The 25,005-nt window shown below is 46.0% G+C and overlaps 1 protein-coding gene and 1 long non-coding RNA gene across 4 annotated transcripts in view; one reads left to right on the top strand and one right to left on the bottom strand.

The window, feature by feature from the left end:
• Positions 1 to 25,005, bottom strand: part of Cdh13 (cadherin 13) — a 1,184,913-nt gene that overhangs the window by 990,807 nt on the left and 169,101 nt on the right. The gene's annotated exons all lie outside the window — the stretch shown is intronic.
• Positions 254 to 25,005, top strand: part of Gm51555 — a 60,370-nt gene continuing 35,618 nt past the window's right edge. Inside the window, exons 1-3 of one of the 2 annotated variants that reach the window (XR_003947470.1) lie at positions 254 to 8,971; positions 17,150 to 17,233; positions 21,359 to 23,769. This is a non-coding gene — a long non-coding RNA (predicted gene, 51555). Of the gene's footprint in view, positions 8,972 to 17,149; positions 17,234 to 21,358; positions 23,770 to 25,005 lie in introns of those variants that run through there. The other variant, XR_003947471.1, reaches the window with a different exon arrangement.

Below are 25,005 nucleotides of genomic sequence, written 5' to 3'. Positions count from 1 at the left end.
GAGAATATCTGTACGTTAAATCAAAACCATTCATATTAGGAGGAAGAGGCTGTTGGAAGTAGTTAGATCATGAGAACAGAGCCCCCAAGAATGTGTCTAAAGTTCCAATGGCAGAGGTTCCATAGAGCCCACTTCCTACTCCCCAAGATGAGGGGATCAGAGACAGTCAGGTATATGGATGCAGATCTCATCAGACATAGACCCTGCCAGGGCTTTGGCCTGTGACAGCCCAGCCTTTGAGCTCTTATTTATTGTTTTTTTTTTTAAATTTATTTATTATATATGTAAGTACATTGTAGCTGTTTTCAGACACACCAGAAGAGGGCGTGGGATCTCATTTATAATCCACTCCGTGTTTGCTAAGTTTGTAAACCAAAATGTGTCTCCAATAACACTGGAGCACTTACCCCCTTGGTTGGATCATTTCCCCACAGCTGACCTTACTGTGGGAGACTCCACTTGGAGTCACACGTGGAAACATGATAACTCATGTGTGGCTCGGTAGGGAGCATCCCAGCTGTCACTGTAAGCTGTGTGTCTACCTAGGATCTAGGTGCCCCATCTCAGAGCATTGCATTAAGCCTGAACAGTCATTGAAAATCATTTCCAAGCAAATTTTAAGCATTACTCCTTTAAGAGTGTGGTAATTACTCTCCAATTTTTACCTTCCTCAACTTAGAAGAGGAAGCCACACCCAGGAGAGCATACCTAGGAACCTAGGAACCTAAGAACCTAAGCATACTTAGGCCAGAGCTAAGGTTTGGGCTCTGAGTGGCCGCTGATATGCCTGCAGGTTGGTTCTGAAGAGGATAATCCACCTAGTGTTCTGTCTTCTGGACCTTATCTTCCCATGCCAAAGAACTCAATCATTTAGACAAAGAGTCAAGAGCTCTTGTAGGTACTTTCATTCTGCAGAATCAATATAGACTCAAGATAGAATCTACCTAGTGTTCACATTTTTTAAAGAGCTATCGGGAAATAACTCCCCGAACCACAACTTCATTGCGTATTTGTTAAACCATCACGGTGAACATGCAGTCAGTCCATGCAACCCAATGGCTTCGTCTGTGTCACACAGCAGACATCAGTTGCTAAAACTGACTATAGGTTCAGACTCCTGGCAAACAGTCCAAGACAGCCAGTACTGGATAGTGGCTCCCCACACATTTTTCTCTCCCGGATATGACAGAGGGGCTGTACTTATCTAAGAAAATGATCCCCTGAGATGCTCATATGTGGCCCAGGTGGCATCATTTTCAGGAATATATACATGAGTCACCTTTTGTTCTGAGCTCTAGAACAGGGCCTTAAAGACCTGTCACATGGGCATTTGCCACTGTCTAAACCCAGGTATTGTCCCTGTTATTGGACCATTTCCCCCAAAAGACATGAGTCTATAACTCCTCAGGATCTGTTCGCTCTGACCTTCACTCTCCATGCCCTCGTCCCTCCCCTCTTCCACTGCCTTGTATATAGACTGCCTTTAGGAAGGGACAGACAGCAGGACAGACATTCCCCATCCGACTCCCTACCATAAACTTAATAAGAGAAGGGAAGATAGGAGAGTGAAAAGAACATACATTATAGATCTGTTGGTTCTACAAAAGAATACAAAGCACATGCCTTTATCAACAGAGAAAACAAATGCCTCTCTGTGACAGTTCCTGATGGGCACCTAATGTAATATCTGCCACCACCAGAAAGCGCAAATATCATCTGTAACAGGTCTCTGCCTCCTCAGCCTGGGCCACAGTTTCTCTCTCATTCAATAACTATCGATTGAGTTCAATGGTGTGGATAGCTGGTGGGCAAGACAAACGAGCCTCAGCCTGGGTAACGGATGCATTTTTCAACCCATGAGTGCTCACGTGCCTTGCTTCTGACCTCCAAGGCCCGACTCCTGTCTTGCTGACCCAGAAGGACTGAAGGGCAACATTATGTGTAGGCTTTTAGATTCTAAACATACTGCATGTTCCTTGGCCTGGCTGACCCAGAAGTGAGCAAACTGCAGAAGATGGGGTTAAAGGACCGGGATGCTCGCCCTTACCGCTGGGCTGTCAGGCTCCCACTGCATTGCAAACTACAGGGCTAAGATGGAAGGTTGAAGGTCAGCCTCTTGAAAGCAGCAGAAGCAGGCCCACTGGCCGGACACATTAAACAAGAAAGCCTTAGTATTTGGAACCAGAAGAGATGAAGATGGTGCTAACGAGCAGGCAAGCCAGGAAGATCAGGCCAGAATGCAGGCTCTTTCAGTGCAAACTTGGGCAGAAAAGGGTCACAAAGGGAACCCAGCATAGGAACCAAAGCCCAGGGCCTACACAGGGAGAACCTGGGTAGTGTCCTCTCATTCCCAGATTGTTTTCTGAAGAGCAGTGTCACCGGATGCTTATGACTGCATTTATTATTGCAAGTCCTGTGCACAAAGTACCAAGCTCCATTAAGGATGACTATCAAGCACGGCCAACTACAGAGAGCTTCTACAGAGAAGCTGGGACTCAAACCTTGGCCTTATCCAGTACAGCTTCCTAAATGGAGAACATTCTTAGAGCCAAGCATCTTTCTGGCTAAAGCCTTTCTTTAAGAACAAACTATCTAAAACAATAACAAATAGTATCATGGATATACTTTTTCTATGATAGGACTTATGTGCACTAGCCTAACCTCTAACTCAACCCAGAATAACCTTGAACTTCTTCTCCCCCTGCCTCTATCTCCTAAGTGCTAGGATTAAAGGTGTGTACCACCACACCTACTGGAGATTGAACACAGGGCTTTTGGGTTCAATCCTTGGAGCTGCATTCTGAGCCCAGTAGTGAGGTTTTGGTCCAGGTCCTTGTAATGTTAGGCAAGCACTCAAGTCTAGGCTTCATCTTTAGCCCTATAACCCAGCTCTCCATCCTTGAACCAGTGATCTTTCTGCCTCAGTTTCCTGAGTACCTAGGATTGCAGGCCCACATCACTGGGCCAGCTCTCTGCCCTTTGAGTTACTCTGTGTGGCTGAGCTGTCACACTCTGGATGCCACTGATTTGAGCAAGAGCAGAGGGGCTAAGCCTTCTGGGAGATCCTTCCAATAATTTTCTCCGAAGTGAGAACATCCATTTCCTAATTAATTATCTCCATTAGCTAAGCTCAATTACTTTGTGTCCACCTCCAAGAATACAACCTTGCTCCCTGGAGACTTCCTGTTTGAATTTCCAAGGGGGCAAATATTGCCAGAAGCATGTTTTATGTAATTACTTACTGTAGATATTTCACTCTCTTTACTTAATGATTATTAAAGGCTGAAATTAACTGCACACATGACCAAGGATTCCCACCAGTTTAAGAGAAAGGAAAGAGTGAATGGACTCTCTCTGCAGGGTCCCAGGGACCAGAGTTGTAGGAGCGCCATCCCAACCAGAAGCTCCCAGAAGCCTCCGCAGGCAGCCTTTCGGGACATCACGACTGTTTCCATTCTGATGGCTCATGTGGAAAAAGCTCACTGCAAAAGCATAAGGATCCAAATGTGATTCCTAAAATCGGTATTAAAAGAAAAGCCTGGCCTGGTGATACACGCTTGCAAACCCAGTGCTAAGAGGCAGATACAAGCAGATCCATGGGTGTCCATTTCTTTTCTTGTTGTGATCAAACACCATGAAAAAAAGCAACATAGGGAGAACAGGGCTATCTAGGCTCACAATTCAAGATTACACTCCATCCTGGTAGGGAAGGCATGGAAGTGGGGCTTGGGGCAGGGTGTATCCACAATGGATACTATGTTCAGCTCACTTTCCCCTTTTAAAAACTAGTTAGCATCTCAGCCTAGGGAATGGCGCCACCCATAGAGGGCAGGTCTTCCCTTCTTAATTGACCTGATCAAGATAGCCCCCACAGACATGCTCAGAGGCCCACCTTGCAAATGACTCTTCATCTCATGGGGTTGACAATTGAGATTAACCATCCTCCTTGGGATCACTGGCTGCCCACTCAGCTGACATGCTGCCTTCTCTGGTGAAGTGAGAAACTGTCTCAAGAACAAGGTGGCTAGTATCATGAGGAATGACAAGCTGCCCTTCACACACACACACACACACACACACACACACACACACACACACACACACACACACACACACTAGTAGGTAGAACTCGATCATTGCAGATTCCCAGACCCTGCCCCTGGAAGTACTGAATCTGCATATCTGAACAAGAAGGCTAGGAATCTGCACTTTGAACACCCTCCCTGAGGGATGCTGCTGACATTGATATCTGAGGAGCGATGACAATGATTTGTCTGATACATAAAGACAGCCTTGTCATTGGAAACAGGAACGGCAAAACGAGCACAAGCCAGTCTCTTCTTGCTGTACTTTCATAATGAGATTTCAATGTTATCTGGTATTACTTTATAGATATTATAAATCCCCAGACAAGAACTTGCAAGCAGTAGCTGATCTGGGAAATGGAGGAAGAGCTAGGAGGGATATGAAGAGTGGAGATGGGAAAAAGGAGAGGACACAACAGGACAGTATGGGGCCAGTGAATAGATATCTGGTGTCTACTCAGTTAGGTCCTCAGAAGACAGAGCAGAGCACACAGGTCCTCAAGCCAAACCTGAGGGCAGCTAGGGTGGTATTGATGTGACCACCTCTTTTCAGATCTTGACTAAACCTTGCTCCTGAGATCTGGGTGGGCCCCATCATCGCTGCGTGTGAATACTAGGTTCAGCAGCTGGATAGAGCCCTCGGGTGAACCATAAGTGGGTCTGGCTTGAATGGTTGAACTACCCAAAGGTAAGAGCACCTTGAATAGCATCAGTTTCCTCTCTACCAAGTTCCCAGCTAGTGAAGATCAAGTGCATTTAGATGCCCTGTTCAGTCCGTGAATAGGGGAACACTTGAACTTTACAGAAGACAGCTCCCTCTTGTCTACTTCATGGTTTAGTTATGATGGATTAAACATGACACATGATTTACCACTGATGGAACTGATTATGTTTACCATGCTGTACAGCCATCACTACTGTCCTGTTCTGACAGTACAATCTCCCCAGAGAGGATTCCTATCCCGTCAACATCCACTTTCATCCCATTCTCTCCTATTGCCAACAACCATAAATCTGAATCCTGTGTCTGTTTTATACTCTTCCTGTCTTTGAGATCATGCTGTCCATGATCCTTTTTCCCCCCCCTGGATTATCGAGCTCAGCATTTTGCTATCACGACTTATCCAGGTTGCATCATGGGTGATGTTATGGTCTTCATGTGGAGTGATCCCATGGTTCTCAGACAAGTAGGGGATCATTGGGGATTGGCTTTGAGAGCTAAGGTAACTATAGTTCTATCTGATCCTTGACCCCCCTGAGATGTAAAAAGTCCAAGATGTACCTCCTGACACACACGCTGCTGAACTCCATGGTGTGTTCCTTGCCATGATGGACTTTACCATCTCAAAACATGAGCCAAAATAAATCCTTCCCCTCTTGAGTTATTCTGTCATAGTGGCACAAGGGTAAGTGATATAAATGAGTTCACTCTTTTTCTAGTTGAGTAATGCTCCTTCAACTAGAAATACAGCCCTCATTGTTTTGGATCCGACAGAACACTCCCAAGCTCTGGTTTCTTTGAGACAAGAACACTACATGTGTGTACAGACTTCTCAGGTCAGTTCTCCATACCTGCTATATTCATTCATGTTCTAGGTCCTTGGGCCACATGGGCTGCCTTCTGCTCTAGCTCTCTTTCATGTTTTCCAGTTCCTTTCTTCATGGAAGGAACCTACAGGACAGATGAAAGCTCATACTACTTTCCCCCACAAGCTTTCCCCACAGGGTTCAATCCCAGGAGCCTGTCCACTTAGTTCTAATAGAGATGTTTATGATCTCTTTCACCTCGAGCTTCCAGGCCTTGGGGTAGTGACAGCCTTTCACAAGGGCACACACTTTTCATTCGTTTCTTCAAGTTTATCCACATCTCTGAAAATAGTCCATGTCTGATGTTCAAGGACTATGCAGATCTTCAACTCCTTTCAGGTTTGTTGAGTGCAACACGATTCTCTCTCTTGGGCTGTCTCCATACCCTGTTAGTTCTCTTTGACAGATACCCCACAGCTCTGGTGTTTCCAACATCCTGGGACCTCCAACGAAATCTAAGCTTCATTCTTTACAGCTTCTTGAAATGGTCTCTCTGGGCCTCCATGCAGGGAGTCCCCTGATGCAGTCCTGGCCTCAATGGCTTTCTTTAGTCAAGGAGGAATATTTCACAACTTCTTTTTTGTATCCTTGACACTAAAGCTAGAACCACATGGCCAAAGCTGCCAAGTTTCCACTTGCTGGAATATGGCCCCTTCATTTAACTACCTCTGCATCAGCTTTTTGACTTTCTGTTGGTAGTGGTTTCCTTCACTGTTTTGAGCAATGGACTTAGCTCCATTACTCTTCCTGGTACCCTTTTTCCTCCTCAAACTATACATTTTGTATTTTTCCTGGCTCCTTTTCATTATAGATTGGTATAAGAGTGACCACTAGTAACCACATGACACAGTCAATGCTAGGCTGTCTTGAGATCTTCTCTGCTAACACTATTAATCCCAAAACTCTTCAAATTAGCCTCAAGAAGATTGGGGGGGGGAAATAATGGAAAAATGCAGCCATAGTCTTCACCAAAATATCACATGAGTGACCCCAGGTCACTTTCTAATGTTCTTGTCCTATGAAACCTTTCAAACAGACCATTATAATCTACACTGCTCTCAGCAACATTGTCTTCCATGCTCCTACTAGCATGGCCCTGCTTAAAGTGTTCAACTCACTTCCTAATCCAAAGTGCCAAAGTCCACACTCTACCAACAAGCAGCATAGTTGGGTCTATCAATCACAGCAATACTCAAGTCCCTGGTACCAACAGGGACTGTTATTAGGGTTCTGTCTTTGTTAGGGTTTTTTATTGCTATGAAGAGACACCATGACTGTGGCAACTCTGATCAAGGAGAGCACTCATGGGCTTGCTTAAACTTTCAGAGGTTTAGTCCATTATCAACATGAGCAGAAGCCTGGAAACACGCAGTACACATGAAGGAGCTGAGAATCCTACCTCTAGATCCTCAGGCAATAGGAAGAGAGAGGCAATGGGCCTGGCAGGGGTTCTGAAACCCCAAAGTGTGTCCACCCAAGTGACATACTTCCTCCAACAAGGCCACAGCCCCTAATCCTTCTAAGTAGTGCCACTTGCTGATGATTAAGCATTCAAATACAGGGGTCTATGGGGACATTCTTATTCAAAGCATAAGAAAAAATTTCCCATTGTAAAACCTTTGACTATTATGAGGGTTACCATTTACTTTCACATTTTCTGATGATAAAACTAAAACCAATACTTTCCTAAGGTTACCATGGGAAGCAGCAGAGGCAGGATTCAAAGCTGTGATAGTCTGATGCAAATAGTCTGATGATAGTCTATGTTTCTATTTACTGTATTATATTAGACTTGTCAAATAGTTATCTTCTGCCTCAGATTCCACACTTCACCATCCTCTCAAGTGTTAATTTCTTACTGTTTCCACTAAGAATTAAACCACATGGACTTTCAGGTTTATAGGCCTATTCTTAAAGGGCATGGGTCCTTATAAATTATTTTAAGGTCATATCTAAACTAGAACGTATTCTGGATACTTGTCAGTTCCTGCCCACTCGCTCTTTAGTCCCAGCCCTGACAACCAGCTAGTTCTAGTGTGAACAGGGAGCACCTGGTTTGGTCTCTGCCTCTCATTCCCACTTTTTCCCCTGATTTATCAGACATCTTGCAGTGGAATACCACAGGGAACACAGACTATGGGTCATAGTGACATGACTGAAGAATGCAAGGGAGATGATATCTCTGGCACTGCCTTGACTAATGAGCAATGAGAAACAAGCCTTCCCCCCACCCCCCCAAAAAACACAAGACATCTGTGAGTGCTTCCTATGGCTTTCTTAGGAGGGCTTTGTGGAGAGTATGCCTCCATCACCCATAGTAGTGTCCAACCCAACCGTCCTTTGATTTGGCGTTCTTACTTCCAAATTGTAGTGTCTGTGTTCCCTGGACTCTCACAGTCCCTCACACTGAGGTTGGCTCTCTGAGATGGTTACTGAAAGCGATTTAGTTTTGTGCTTCATTTTAGAATAGGATCTCCTTAATTAATATAGACTTCACAATATTTTGAGGAGTGTGGTGGTCCAGGCTCTTTAAGGATGTGACTGTCACAAAGTGTTACCTCTCTAAGCTCTGGTTCTCCATGGGCAACTAGGGTTCACCTTTGCCAAGCAACAGACATGTACTGTTGGCATCACCGGATAATCACTCAATGGTGCTCCGCCCACAAATCAAGCAAAGGCCCAGCATCCGGCTCCCTTCAGCCCTCTGCTCCTGCCATGCTCCTTTGTCTCTGTGAAAGGCTTTGTTTCAGTCAAGAAAAAGTTTTGAGTACTTGGGACCAGCTAAGGTGACGAGAGTTTCCAAGGATAAGAGGATAAACAGAACAAGTCCTTGCCCTTCAGGGATGAACCGCCGGGGCTGAGAGGAGATAAGCTAAAAGCAAACACTCATACCTTGCAAAAAATTACTCGGAACTGGAGCAACAGTGACACAGAAAATTGAGCTTTTAAAGCTAAAGAATATGAAGCCTTCCTGTAGAACATGAGCTTGTATTTTAAACTGGAATTAGTAAAGGTTGTGTTTCGATCTCCCCCTGCTTTCCCCTTGGTCTAACCCTGTGGATTATACCAATGTAAAGACATGATCAATCAACCACCCATTCATTTGTGGGCCTGTATGCTCAACAGACAATGTGAAGACATGATCAATCAACCACCCATTCATTTGTGGGCCTGTATGGCCAACAGACAACATGTTTGGCATCGGTGTGCTTCTGGGAGAAGGAGCCCCATGACAGATGCTTCCCCCAGAGAATTGAAGAGGCCACCAGAGAGGGCACAGAGGACTGCAGATGAGTAAGGTACATCCAAGACTCCCAAACAGTACTCCTCCTATTCTGATCATGACGTGATAAGATTATGCTTGATTTGAGACTATAGATTTCCTTAGATCATACTGGCAGCCATTTTTCCAACAGGAGTCAAGAAGCCATCAATTACTCTGAGATGGTGAACCTGTAAGAGCAAAGTCAGAAGGCAAGCTCACCTCGCTTGGACTCTTAAAGAAAGACTTATCCAAGACATGCTGCAACTGTGAAGACAGAAAAAGAGGAAGTGATGTGTTTCAGGGACAATAGCCAATTCCTACTTTCAGAAATTCATGGGTACACATGAAAGAAAAGTTGTGTCACTGTGGTGTCAGGTTCCCTCAACTCTACTATTGCTGTTGTGCATAATATAATATAATATAATATAATATAATATAATATAATATAACATATGTGTATATGTTTTATATATATATACATATATACATACACACATACACAAATAAACACATAATATTGTATGAGGTTTTATGAACCTGGAATATTGGACCTGAAACATGTCTCTGATTCTTCCAAACTCTTACTAAGAATGAACTCTATATTTCTGATCTGTTGGAGGAGTCTAATTTTGTCTTCCTGACCCAGGTATCCATTAATTCAGTCATTACTTATTAATAACCTATGCACCACCAAGCCTTGTGCTCAGCAGCAGTGGGATTCAGCGGGTCCCCCCCCCAAATCTCTCATGAACTTATCACATGGTCACCATAAGTAAATAGGAATCTCTCTGTCTGTCACTGGAGCTTTAGAGAAGAGCCAAGTGATGGTTACCAAGAGAAAAGGAGGACAAACAATCTTGACTGAGGATCAGCCGTCCCTAAGATCTGCCAATAGAGCTGAGACCCAACGGAGTCAGGATGCTGAGCCTGGGGGAAAGGCTTTAGGTAAGGTAGCAGAGGGGACCAGGGCAAGCCCGTGGGCTGGTCTCAGCAACTGAACAAAGACCCTTGTGGCTTGTGTGTAAAGACTATGGTGTCAAGACATGGACATGGGTAAGTGAGTCCCACACAGAGGCTAGCGGCACATAGGAAGGCCTTGCTTGTGTTTACTCCCTGTAGATGTAGCAAGCCATTGAAGGATGCTGGGCAATAGAGTGCCATGGCCATATCCATCCCGTTGACACTTTCAAGAGTACGTCATAGCTAGAAGAGTACAGATCAAATGGCTGTGGTGAAACCGGCTGGAGACATACTGATATCCAGAGCAGAAATTAAGGTAGCTCAGACGGGTGCCATCCAACAGAGGTGCGAGAAGCAGGCGGATTCCTGCAATGTCTACCAGACACAGTGAACAGAATCAAACCTGTATCCAAGAGAGGGACAGAGCCAGCTAGAGAGAAATGGGGGAAGGACACCAAGCAGGGAGGTCCAGGGATGAAGATCATTAGTTGAGTTGGAAACTGTGAAATCCGGGGTGCCTTTCAGACACACAGGAAAGAGAGCAGGTAGACAGCTGTGCTGGGAGCTCGGGAGCTTGGGGGGTGGGTAAACAGAGGGACTCATCATGTGAGTGAGTCACTGAGGGCAAGGAGCAGAGATGAGATCATTACTGAAGATAAAGTATCACGTAAAAAGCACCTCAAGTGCTGAGGAGCACAACTGTGCTTAATAAGCCTCTCTCTCTCTCTCTCTCTCTCTCTCTCTCTCTCTCTCTCTCTCTCCCTTCTTCTCTTCAAAAATAGAAATGGGACTGAATTTGAGCAAAGCCTAGGGGAGCTGATTCCTCTGAGGGTAAGAAGCCTGCAGCAGATGGCCGCTCTGACCTCTGGGTGCACAATGCAGACCCAGCATAGCTATGTGACTACATGCAGGATCTGGTTCACTTGATGTCTTAGTTAGGGTTTTACTGCTGTGAGCAGACACCCTGACCAAGGCGACTCTCATAAGGACAACATTTAATTGGGGCTGGCTCACAGGCCTAGAGGTTCTGTCCATTGTCATCAAAGTAGGAACATGGCAGCATCCAGGCAGGCATGGTACAGGAGGATCTGAGAGTTCTATATCTTCATTTGAGGGCTGCTAGCAAAATACTGGCTTCCAGGCAGCAAGGATGAGGGTCTTATAGCCCACAACCAACAGTGACACACCCACTCCAACCAGGCCACGCCTTCTAATAGTGCCATTCACTCCCTGGGCCCAGCATATACAGACCATCCATCACACTTGGCTTTAAATTCTTGTACTTTTTAACAAGGTGTCTGAATTAAGGAAAGAAGTCACAGAGGTTAAACTTTCAGGATAATGTCCTCTTTAACTTGACCTTCAGCAGAGGAAAAGCAGAAAGGAACATGCCTGAGCTATGCTTACAGGTCCCAGGAAGATGATGTTAGTGGTGTGGTGAACTCTGCCCTAGGAATGATCTTTGTATGCATTTTTTTTAAGTACACAGAAACTACAGATGTAGCTCAGTTACTTTAGAGCTTGCCCCATATTCATGAAACCCTGGGTTTCATGAATAAACCCAGCCCTGCATAAACCAGGCATGGTGGCATACACCTTCAATCCCAGTGCTTGGGAGGTGGAGGCAGAAGGATCAAAAGTTCAAAGTTCCACATGGCAACTCTGAGGCCAGCCCGGGCTCCGTAAGCTATTGTCTCATTCTTTTTTAAAAAATAAAAGTGATTTCTGAAATACCTAGCACGTCTCTACTGCCGGAATCATAATGGGGAGATTGCAGCTATGTTTGGCTTCTGGATACGTGACGTGACGTCAAGGAACTATGGAGTCAAAACCATTTCCTGTCAGTGACCGTGGTGTCTTTCTTCACAGCAGCTAGCTAGCTTATAGGGTCTGTGAGGAGCTGTAGCTCTCTCCCTGTGGGTGACACCGCCAGCTTCTTCCTTCCATCAACCTGACATTCCACGAATAGACTAGCGCGTTCTCCTTGGCGCCTCTTGCTGCGTTTCACGAATATATCCACATAGTAGAGAGAAGTAAAAGCCGGCCACGGGAGTCTACAAAGAAGTCATCTCAGGCTCAGTTCACATTGAACCGAAGGAGCCCATCCCATAATAGCTAATGTCAGTGAGAATGTAGGATGAAATTATCTCCCTGTAATTCACTGTAGGGTGACTTTTATAGTTCTCCCCCCCCCATCCAACATACTGATCCAATAGCACTTTTAAGTTGCAAAATTGTTAAGACTGTCGATATGATATTCACCCCTGAGTGTGCTGGCTGCAAGTGTTTGAATCTTTCCACCCGTCACAGTCGGAATGAAAACAAAGGTATCCATCAGTATTCTAAATGTCACGCTTCAAAGCTCCCAGGCACTCTTTCTTCTGACACCTGATTGGCAGATTACGGCTTTTTGATATCCATCAAATTAATAGATTATGACTTTCTGAAGCCAGACACTAGGCAATTATTGCCACATTCTATCTATAAAGAGATAACTTATTCTTTGTCATCTACCGTTTCTCAGAAGGCAGCCCCCCTCCCGCCAACACACACCACAATTATAAATAATTCTTTCTTTCCTTCTTTCTTCCCAAGGTGCCCCCACCTTGAACATCCATGAAATAATTCACTTGGAAATAAAAATGTTAGCACAGAAGATGGCTGACATGCATCCTATTTCTCAAAACTGTTTTCCAAGTATAAGTATCTGTCATCTAGGGTCCCCAGAGAGACCTCCCTTCTGGTCTTATGTGGTCCTAACACAGGGTTTGCCCAGGTGTAGCCTTGAGGGTACAAGAATCAAGGAACTATCAATCCCAGGTGTCTACTCATGCTGCTGACAGCCTAGGCTTCCAGCCTGACACAGAGATAGGTAGAGAGGACAATACGCCCCACCACAAAGCCGCCCCCCACTTTCTATGCCCATTCATCTGCTTCACCTTCTTATTCATTTCAAATCCCATAAAACCGAAGATGAAAACCAACTGAGCCAACTACAGTTATTAGCTGAGGGTGCGTTCTCCAGTCTGACTGGAAGAAAGAGGTCTTTAAAAAGCCAATTTCGAAAGAGGTGAAATTTAAGTAGGCAATAGAGGGAGAGAGCTGAGGCCAGGTGGACACCTAGCATGCACAGGAGGACCAGGAGACTTTGGTTGGGTTTCCCATGAACTCTCTTCCTACAGAAGGTGTTGGGATGCTCTGGGGTACCAACTCTCTTTCCTCATAATAGAAACCATAAACACCAGCAGGATACCCCACACAAATGCTCTTTGTTCTTCTCCTTGTCCCTGGGTCCCATCTTTCCAAGAGCTGGAAGATAAAGAAGATGTCTCTTCTGTAGGCTTAATTAACATGCTAACACATCCTACATGTAGGGAAAAAAATGTGTAAGTGAGCACAATGCCAGACAGGGACAAAAATTTTAAAGTGTTTCCACTTGAAAGAACTCAGAAGAGTTGATGCCAGTACAGTTTCTTTTGTTGCCAAGACACCCACACTGAGACGTTTCTAGGTACAAATGAAGAAGCCCATGCCAGCCAGAGCTGTGGTGCAGCTAGGTGGTGCTTAGGGTGTGTCAGGACCTGGGTTCCATGCCAAGTATTGAGAAAAAAGAAGAGAAGGAGAAACCATAACACAGCTGGGGCATAGTTCAATGGCTGAGCACTTAACACAGGTGAGACCCTGGGTTCTTTCTCCAGTATGGAAAAAAAAAGAGTGTAAGAAGAGGTGAAAGAAGGGAGAGTCAGGTGTAGTTGTGCCTGTGGCACCTTTCTGTGGTCTTTTATCCCTACAACCTCCCTGTACCCATGCCAATGTGAACACTCTTTTGTCTTGCCCTAAACAATGCACCATACGGCAAGGGGACATGTCCCATCTCAGAAAAGATCAGTCCCTTCCATTTCATCCTTGTATCTCCCATGTGTAGACCTCATGCCTCCTAGACTTGTTTACACAGCACCACATCTCTTGGAAGTCTGAGGTCTACCAAGGCACGCAACTGGATCTATGTGTTTACGTGTTTACTACATGAAGTACAAAGACTAGATAAGTGTCAGGGTTAGAGTCACAATTCAGAATGTTGGCAGCCATGAAGAATGTAATCGCATGGCTATTTTTGCTTCTTGGGAGTGTTCCTATAGATCTTTGTTATAATGTCACTTCACTCTTAACCACTTGTTGACACGCAAGGCTTCATTGGAATGAATGAATGAATGAATGAACGAGCGGCATAAAAAAGGAGCACAGAGAACTGAGTATGAGCAGCAGATAGAGACAGTAATCTACTGAGTTCCCACATGGAGCCAGGCACTCTCTGGGATACCAAAAGTGGGGCATTAAGAAGTAAAATATTTCATCTTCCAAGAGAAAAAAAATGAGACCTTCCCCCAAAGCTATGGAGAATTAAAGAAGTCCTATAGAAAACAGTCAATGAGTCAGTGTGAAAAAGAAAAATAATGACAGGAGAAGGGAATCACGGCTTAGAAGAGGCATCCCATTAGAGGCCCGAAGGAGGAGATTGTGGGCTACCTACTGACCACCTCTGGGTGGAAGTGGGAGATTAAGAGAATATGAGGCACAGGACTTGGGAGGGAACTGGGAACTGTGAGTAACACTTGAACTTTGGACTCCCAGAGGGTTTTTTTTATCAGTGATAGATATGTAGTTAGGAACCCAAAACTAGCCTGAGGGGCACAGTTATAGCAGGACTTTGTTAAAATACATTTTAACTCTGTTTTTCCTTTTCCAGTCCTGCTCCCAGAATGACAACTCTGAGACTAATTATTTATTATTAAATGCCTAGGCCATAAGCTTTGACTCAGTCCCTGACTACTTCTTAACTTATTTAACCATTTAAACTATCCTATGTCTACCACTTGGTGAATTACCTCTCCTTCAGTCCCAGCCCCGCTCCTTTCTCTGAGTCTCCCCAGTGTCTCCCTGACTTCATCCACCTGATGGTTTACATATGTCTCCCCTCACAGCTCTCTGATGTTCTCCTGAATCTCACTATTTCACGCTCTCACTATTTCCCAGAATCCTATCTCTTCCTACCAGTGTCCCACCTCTTTCTTACTCCCTGCCTCAGCTCACTGGGCATCGGCATTTTTATTGACAGGTGATGTTAATAAGAAATCCTCTCTACATGCCTTTGTCTGGAGCTGAGGGTGATGGTGATGGAGCTTAGAAGTCAACAAGTATAGAACTCAACAGGTATAGATGTCAACAGGTATAGACTTCCACAGGCATAGAAGTCAAGAGATCTGTAAGCCTGCTGCTCCATCCTACCAGCAATCACACAATGAGAATTAGTGACATATTAAAAGGAGAGCTCACAGATGACCCTTCCAAGGAGCCCATGGCATAATCGTTATTGTCCCAGGTTATCCAGAGTTTCCGTGGGGGAGAGGCGAACATTCACTAACACCCACACAGCAGAGGGTGCATTTAGAGAGTTAGGATTTGAGCATGGGGTAGCCAAAGTTCCAAGGCTGAGTTGCTGGTGTTGGAACTGTGATGTTACAGCCAAGAAGCCGGGCAGGAAAGTTCCTTCCAGAACAGGAGGGAGGGCAAAGTGAGGAGAAACTGGGAGGCCTAGGAGATAAAGGGCTCAGGGGTCAGAGGAGAGGCATGGGACAAAAGACATCGGAAAAAAAGGGAGCCATCCTGAGCTACCCCTGCTTCCCCTTCTACTCTTGGACACCTCTTTCCACTGTCAAATACCTTCTCTTAAATAAACCAACAGACCATGGGTATGAAAGACACCCTAAAACCACCAGAAAGGTAAATGACTCAAATCTGCAGAGACTTGATTCTGGGTCTAAGAGGTGGAATTGGGGAACACTTGGGTATTAAGATCTCAGCAGCATTCTAAAAGAGCAGCTGCAGCCGTGGTGGGGGACAGAGGGGGAGAGGGAGGGGGAAGGGTGTATCACTGTCTGTCCCAAAGACTGGCAAAGACTCTGCTGTAGCACCTACAGTTAAAGTGTGTACTTAGGACTGTTATGAATTTACTCAGTAGATTTACTAGCCTGGGCAAGGAGTGGAAAAGTCTGATTCTTTCTCTAAATATTTGTCTCTTAAAATTTTGATTAAAGATTGTAAAGGTATGTTTGTGAATACCATCTCCTGGAATATTAGGAGAACAGGGCTTGGTGATTGGCTCATATGACTAGGGTGTTCATATGGCACTGCCACCTGCTGCCAGAGCACCCACCTTCACATAGCAGCAAACATCGTTGTCTTGCCCATGGTGAAACATGACCTCAAAAATCTCATCCAAACAAATCCTTCTGGACCTCTTGATGCGTAACTCAGCGAGCTGTAAGAGCTCTGTTCGTTTCTCCGTTGTAGGCAAGTTGTTTTCAGGTTGCAACATTCATCTCAGTCTTAGATAAAGCTGCATGCACTGTGCCTCCGGCAGATGCAGTCTCTACTTCTGCGCCTTTGCACCCACACCCAAATAAACACCTCTGAAGTCACACAGGAAGATGAGCGGTCTTCTGTGCAGTGCCTCCACCCATGCAGCTACAGAGAAGTCACCATGCAGGCTGGGGTGAGATCAGACAAACTCTGTGAGTGACACCCAGTAAACTCATTGGCGCTCAGCTGTATGGAAGCACTTGTGTCCCACAATGCTATCCTGCAGGCATAACGGCAAGCATCTTCATCAGAGTTAGCCATGACTACTTGGGGGAGACTCTCAAACTGGGGCTTGTTTAACCTTTGACTTTCCCTTACAGAAAAAGAGGGTGGGAAGAATTGTCTGACCCTGACTTGAGATTCTAGCCTGGTTCCTGCTAGACTTTCCTCCTCCTTACATGTAATTCTGTCCAAGCTGCATGCGGTTGCTTGGTTTCCAAGAGGTGCGACAGTGTATCGAAGGTGGGAGCTCTTTGAAGTAGAGACTGTAACTATGTAGCTAAGGAGAAGCCCTCACCCAACTTCGGGTGAGTTTTCAGTTGGTTGGTTGGTTTTTTGTGTTTATTCTTTGCTTATCCAGCTGCTTTGGGGTTACCCATGCTCTCTAGGGAAGCCCTATAATATACTTTTTGATTTGCCAAGCTAAACTTTGCTGAAATCATACTTCGGCCTGTTGTTAATGGCCTACCTGGCGGGAGGCAAGAACAGGTATTTGCTTACTATTCCCTGGAAGACGTTCACACAACAGATCCACAGCACCTGGCACATGGTAAGTCATCACACAAGCATCCTTGCCCTGTTGGAACTGCCCGTTTTCTCTTCTTCCCATCAGGAGACAAGCCGATCCTGATGGTACTCTGCCTCCGGGATGGGGAACAGCGGCAGCCAAGATGAGAGTGCTTTGTTTACATCGCAGGTACTAAACAGCTGCTCCTGCACATTAGGGCCAGATGTTCTGTAATGACAGGCAACATTATGCTCAGCTCCGACTCCCCCTGACTCCCCCCACTGATGAAAAATGATGACGCGGAGAAGATGATTTATGGACAGGAAATCCACGGATATATCTTTAAGGCGCACACCTTACCCACTCCCTCAAACAGCATGCCAGTCTACACACGCCAAGCATTGCCGACGTCTGCCCTGTTCTGAGAGCCTTTTTCCAGGCTCCTGTCCTAATCATAGCCCCACCTGTCCTCCTGGAGGGCCCCTGCGTGGCTTTCCTGCTGAAACCTGCTAAGCAGACCTAGCCACTATACCGACGACAAACATGATTTAGAGAGGTGAATTTTAATTGATCCCAATTCACCGTGGCTTAGGATTTTGCTTTATGTGTTTTCTTTTTCTTTTTTTCTTCTCACCTCATACGCACAGGTAGGCAAAAGATAATCCGGGGGAGAAGGGCAGAAGAATAGTGCAATCCTCACCCATCCCCCTTCCCTCTCTCTACATTCTCTTTCTGTCTCTTTGTTCTTCTCTGTCTCTCTCTGTCTTTCTGTCCTGTCCCTCCCTCTCCCCCTCCCTTCTTCCCCTAACAGAGTCTCACTCCGAAGCCCATGATGACCTGCTTCTCCCTATCTATAAGGCTGATCTTGAGCTCTAGGCGGTCATCCGGCCTCAGCCTTCTCACCTGTCACTTCTTAACCTTGGTCCATGACAGGCATTGTTCCAACACTCCTGTGAAACCTTGCCTATGTCCCAGAGCTAGATGGTTGCAATGTCCTGTCTGGGGAACATTTACGAAGCAATAGGAAATCCACTGCTTTGGTGGACACAGACAGAGCTTTCCTCTCCTTTGTTAAGCTTCCCACCGATCCACAGAAACCAGTAGAGGGCGGCCTGACCAGAAGCTGTAGGGACTTGGGGGTTCAAGAACCCAGGCAGAACTCTAGCTTGGAGGTAACCAGAAGTTACCCAACAGCACTGCCTTCCTGCTTGACCTGTTCCATAAGCCAGGCCAAGAATGATGGCCATCTTACAGCCTCTCTCCATCCTCTTACAAAAGGAAAGTGTGCAAATGGAAGAAAATCCCCCATAGCTAGCGAACAGGATACATCTTTGCCAGAGGGTTCAGAAGAAACAGCCTGCAAACTGCCTTAGGAGATCCATTCATCAAGGCTCTCAGTAGAGGTCAGGGCAACAGGCTTTGTGAGCTCCCAACTCAGCTGGGGTACATCACACCAGAGAGAGTGATTATCGGGGGAGCAAGTGGTTCAGCCCAATTATATATGCTTAATTGATCTACATTCTAGGGGGCATATTCTTATGGAAAAGGTTTGCCAGCTAATCACAGGAGAAGAAACGGCATCTTAATTGGGTGGCACTGCACTGGGCGGTATTACAATTAGTTACAATGTCTAATAAGTTATCTATAATGCTTTTAATGAGAAACATTTAAGTCCTTCTGGAATTTTTCCAGTCAAATTAATTCTCAGGACTGGAGACAGTATTACAAGGAATGTTATCGGACTTACAATTAAGTCACTACTAGAATGTGTCACTTAAAATAAAAGGCTCCATGGCTAAGCCATGAAGCGCCCACTGTTTCTTGTGCCGACGTTATCAGCGTGGCACCAGATAAGACATATCATTCTTGAGTCCAGTTTTGATGAGCTTGAGAGCGTCATGCAATCCTCATGGCTTGAAGTGCCAAAGCTGGGCTCCTAAAGGGACAGTCCTTGTGTCTGTCATCCCCCAGTCAAGTGCCCCCTTGCAGGCTACTGGAGGAAGAAATGGCATCCCCTAGAAAAAACACGTGACTCCTCTGGATTCTGTCTACGGGGCTTGCTGCCCCAGTCCATGTTGTATGGATGGTAGTGAGCAGGTCTGCTCTAGGTAAGGTGCACTATGGGTAAATTCCTAGGTTAACAGGCCTGTTAGCATATATCCTTTTCCCAGGGAGATGCTGCTGTATCAGAGAAACATGTCTCACTGAGAGCCCCAAGAGGCACAGGTTTGATTTCAGAACAAGGGCTGGCACTCTCTCTGTGCCACAGTCTTGCCTCAGCTGTCCCTACTCTGTCCCCCAAAAGGTCGAGAGAAGCATGACACAGCTTAGAGCAACTGAAAGGCCCCACTAGCTAACAGCCCCTTGGGCTACAATCTCAGAGGGTTCCCCGAGTCACCCCGGAAGCTTATGAAAACAGACCTCACCTGCTCTAAGGAATTTTGACTCTGTAGGTCAGAAGTAGAGTCCTGAAGCCTCCTTGCACTCAGTGACATCCACGAGGAGACTGACTGAAGACTGTGGCTCAGTCTGCTGTTTAATGAAAAACTGCTGCCCAAATAGTTGCCCTGGGCATCATCTTGAGGAGGAGAACTTAGCCCATCCTACTGGTACGGTGTGTTAGCATTCCTTCTAGGCTCCGCCCCGAGAGAAGGGACAGAAAGGGTAAGAGAGTAAGAGGGTAAGAGAGTGACTTAAGTAAGGGGCAAGCTGCCCCTTTTATAGTGAGTCAGGCATACCTGGCTGTTGCCAGGTAACTGTGGGGCGGAGCCTTGAAGGAATGCTCGCACACCTCTTGCATCACTTGCAGAATGAGGTCAAGTCCAGCAAAACAAAAAAATAGACGTGGCAATGTATCTGGGGAGCCTATGAACTATATATATTACTGGGTCTGGACTTGGTGGTTTCTCTTAACTCTTCTCAATATGGAGATCAGGATTCACACTGTGACCAAGGCTGTGAGACACACAGAATGATACCTTCTTACGCTCCAGGATTTAGGAGCCCAATTGAACTACGGTGGCCGTATACTGCTGCGTATGATAGTGTCAGCTTCCTGGGTAGCCCAGCCCTCTGCCCCTGGAGCCATTCTGCTCGTCTACTTGGTATTCATGGCTTCGGGTGCACAGATGAGTTCTTTAGACTCTCAGCACAGCCTTGGGAAATGGCCTGGCAATAGATGGGGTAACATTCTAGGAGAGACGAGAACTTGTGTTAATATTAGGTCAGCCTGACAAATACAGGTGTTTCTGAAAATCTGTATTAAGCTTTAACTTATCTCATTTCCAGACAGCTTTGAAAGCGGAGCATAAAAAGATTGAAAGGCTCCCTGACAACACGGTCATAAATGCTGCCTGCCGCGCTGCAAGTCGCGGGAACAGAGAGGCCCGGGCTGACATGCGCAGAAGTGAGCAGCAGCGGCAGCTGGAGGCTTCGGGGCCTCTCAGTAGCAATTGTGGTTTTGTGCCTGCCTCAGACTCCATGGAGGCTCCACCTCAGAGTCTCCCACTCCTGTGCCCAGACTCCACCCTGTGTGGCTTCTGCCCAGCTTGGAAGGGACATGTATCTGGTGGTGTTTGCCTCTCCATGGGTCTGAGAGCCTCTTGCCTCTGGCTCTGGGGTTTCCTCCTTGACTCTAGAGAGAAAACTGAGCTTGGAGGCAACACCCAGAGGTGTCAGGGAAGGAAAACCTCAGAGTAAACATTTGACCGATGGAAGACAGGAACGTGAGGTCGTGTTTTCTCCATACCCTGTGGAGGAGGCTTGGGAGGGAGAAATTCCCTAAACTGTCAATATGTTACACTCAAACATAGCCAGTGCAAAAGCTGTCCCCCATTTCACTCCTGCTCCCTTCATGCCAGCTCCCCCAAAACTGCCATCCCTGGTACAATGGGAAAGTGTAAGGCATCTTTTAGGGGGGTGAATGAAATGGCAACGCCTTATCCTTGTTCTATGCCTCAGATGGATAGAGTGGGACATGAGAGAGAAGACCACATAGGAGCCCATGGGCAGTCCCACACTCAGTTTGTGTGCTCACTTCACAGCGACTGCCGAAGAACCATACAGGTTATGAGCAAGACTGAACTCTTGGAGTAGGCAGGATGGAGACTGTGCGGTTTGAGGCTAAGACGGGGTTAGGATCCTGTGAGTGTCTGGTCACAGCATTGCAAACCGCCATTCACTATTGAAACTTTTTCTACCTATGTCTGTTTTCAAACACCCTATTGACTGCGGCTCATCAGCAAGAAGACCACCACCAGAACACCATAATTCCCGCCAAAACCAAGCTCGCAGAATCTCTGTCTTTTGCCTCAGGTACACTGCAGCATCCCTGAGCTTGGAGACAACAGACGGCTCTCAGCACTCCACTTGGGGGCCACTGACCGAGCAGAACTGCAGGAGACCAGGAAGGAGCCAGGAGCAGAATCTGAGCTCTCACTGAGCAAGTGAGCTTATGTACAAATATAGAATTCATCATAATGAGGGTCAGCTAAACACACATATGCACACATGCACATACATGTCTACAGATGTAGACACGTTATATATACATACATGTTCATATACACACAAATACACACATACATGTGTGTGTGTATATATATACACATATACACAGATATACATATGCATACATATATGCATGCCTGCACACACATCAATATGCATATACACATATTGGTGCATAGCATGTATGTAACTAAATTTACATCTAAAACGCTTTGAGCTTTATGCATATATCATACATGCTCAGAAAAATTCACGTCACTCTACCTGGTCATTGCTTCACGTAGAAGTCTGTAACTAATGGAAGAAAATCCACAGTTTTGTAAACCAAACATTATGGATGAAATTGTAAGCATAGTCAACAGGCAAGGATTAACAAGATTTTCTTCTCTTTGGAAAAGAAAACCATACCAAGAGATTAAAGCCACTTTAAAGGAAATACAGGAGAAAATGTTGGCTTGTCCCTTCCTGGCATCAGCTGCATAGACTCCTGGGCTCAGAAAAGTGGCTGTTGGTCCCTTCTTCCTGGTTATCACACTAACAAATCCCTGGGTGTGTGTGTGCTTGGTTGGCTGGACAGCCGCTGGGGTTCGAACCTCCAGCACAGTGTCTGGAGCTGCAACCGAGCTGCCCTAAGCCTTTAATCTCGCAGCTCCCAGGTACTGCCATGAGTCACCAATCAGCTAGCACCAGCCACTGTCAGAGGGACAGAGGGACGGAAAGGAATGAGGTACACTGACATATGTCTGGATAATATATGAGCCAGAAAAATAAAAGGAAAAGAGTGATCCTCCCTCCTCAAGGCAGCTACTGTTGACAGCCTGGCGTGTAGCTTCCTGTCTTTCCACACTTCCACAAGGATGTGTGCATGTGTGTGTGAGTCCACTGGCTTCTAAAGACTGATGTGGTATAGCTTGTTGATCGGACAATACACAAGGGACGCCTTGGCACTTCAGATGACGATTTCTTGGAGACTATTCCAAGTCTCCCATCCTATGGGAGGGCACAGCATACTTGCTACAACCCACAAAATGTCCCACATACCTGTGTGATGATGGAGATGTCCTGGATTTGCTCAGTAGCCACTAGCCACGTATCACTATAGCACCTCAAATGCTTCCTGTGGCCGAGACATTAGATTTAAATTTTTCTTTCATTTTGATTAAGACAACTTAAACATGGTCAAGGTGCCTAGTGGCTACTGTATCCAACAGTGTAGAGTCAATGAATCCCTTAAAAGAAAACCCTATGTTTGTTGTTCTGAAATAATATGTAGGAGGTGTTGATGTGATACACATTCATGAATGGGAATACCACAGTGCTAAGTACTACCTCATCACACAGTGCTAAGTACTACCTCATCACACAGTGCTAAGTACTACCTCATCACACAGTGCTAAGTACTACCTCATCACACAGTGCTAAGTACTACTTCATCACTCCCTAACTGAGGTTTCTCCAGTGCTGTGTGTTCTACAAACAGTGAGCCGAGCTCTTCTGGTCTGCATTGACTTCTATTAGGACATAAGAAAGAAGAACCTCGCAGCTGGGAAACAATCATACAGCATAGGTCGGGAGTCAGGCTGGAGGAGTTGCTATGCATTTAACGCTCTTACTGGAGAGCGGCACAGCTGCCCTGCCGGGTGTCCAACAGGTGTAGACCTTCTAGAAAGTGCTAATGCTGGTCTCTAGGCTTTCGGCATCAGAGGATCTAACTAATTCCCCACTTGAGGAGAAGGGTCCGCTGGCTGCCTGGCTTGAGAAGGGGCTGGCAGCAACCTTATCGCTCAGTGCTCACAGTAATGGATCATTAATAGTTCCCCATATTAAACCGTGACAGGCAATATTAGAGTCTCTTCCTTAATGTCTCCCAATTACCCATTCCTATCCGTTTCTGCCCATCCCCCCCCCACACACACACACACAAAAACACAAATAGGGCCTTTGCTGCATTTCGGGTTAATTGGGCCGTGGTCAGAGCTCATCTCAGGGGATGAATGTGCTCATGTCTGTGTCTTCCTCCTGCAGCCCACTGAGGGAGAACTGAGTGTCACTCTCACTGGGACAACCCTGAGACTGGGCTGGCCAGGGAAAGCAAGGGTCATGGACAGCTCTGTCCCTTTAATCCGACACATTACTCTGGCCCCTGGGCAACAGCCACATTTCCAACAGCCGCCTTCCTGGACCTGCTTTAAAATGGCTTCTGCCACAGCCTGGGATGCAAGAGGCTAGGATTTTGGCTTTCAAAAGCATAATAGTTTTTTTTTTAATCTTAATGAATATTAAATCCTAACCAGTCACATCCTTCCAGTGGCTCATCTTGGGCTGTCTTTGTTAACATCCACACATATTTCACCTTTATTGCCGGAACAAAATTGTAGCCACATCAACAGACCTCTAAATAAAAGAAGGGGGAGGCAGAACAAACATCACCTGCTAAGCTGAAAGCCCTACAAATCAAAGTGTGTTCTTTCTTCTGTGCCTTCTGTCTGCTTCAGGAAATAGACATTGTATCAGCAATGGCACCAGTGCCTTTGGATTCAGGTTGAGAGTGACTAGGAAGAAACACAACGTAACCTTCCAGCAGATCGGAGGTTGACCCTGGGGACCTCCAGCTTGGCCTCTAGCCTCTGAGCGTTTCTGTTTTGTCAGGGCTTGCTCTGACTTTATTCCTAAAGTTTCTTAATAACTGGAGCCCCCTGTGCAGTTCTGCATACCCCCACCCTGGCAGCTGCAGCTGAGACTGGGTTCCACAGTAGGGAACGTAGTTCATCAGGCATACTTGGTTGATAAAACATTTTGGTCATTACCCCTTATATAAGTGTTTGTGTGTGCGTGTGTGATGTGTGTTGGTGTGTGGTGGGTAGTATGTTTGTGTGTGGTGGGCAATGTGTGTGTGTTGTGTAGTGTGTGTGTGTGGTGTGGTGTCTCTGTGGTGTGTGTGTGTGTGTGTGTGTGGTATGTGTGGTGTGTGTTTGTGCGTGATGTGTGTATGTCGTGTATAATGTGTGTATATGTGGTGTGTAGTGGGTGTGGTGGATGTGTATGTGTGAGTCTGTGCATGTGTGTGGTGGGGGGTGTATTGTGGTGCATGTGTGTGTGTGTGTGTGTGTGTGTGTGTGTGTGTGTATGATCCTCCATGTGTGAGCCTAAGGGTTCCTGATCCTACACAAACTCACATACTTAAATCAATGAGGCTCCCTGAGTATAGAAGTTGGTGTCCCCTTTTGTCCCCCCCCCCCCACACACACACCCCGGTAGCTTCTTATGAAAGCCAGATCCTCTGCCAGCTGGTTACAATCTGTAGGATAAATGCAGTCTCGCTTGCTGCCATTGAAGACTGACCTCATTGTCCAAGGCTGTTACTACAACCTCCTGACCACAGTTTTGGTTTCTACTGAACGGCTAAGCCATGACTTCTAACCACCCTTCAAAAATAGTGTCATTTCCAGTGA

The sequence above is a fragment of the Mus musculus genome, chromosome 8, assembly GCF_000001635.26.
Source record: "Mus musculus strain C57BL/6J chromosome 8, GRCm38.p6 C57BL/6J".
NCBI classification, from domain to species: domain Eukaryota; kingdom Metazoa; phylum Chordata; class Mammalia; order Rodentia; family Muridae; genus Mus; species Mus musculus.
This window is presented reverse-complemented; position numbering and strand designations above follow the sequence as displayed.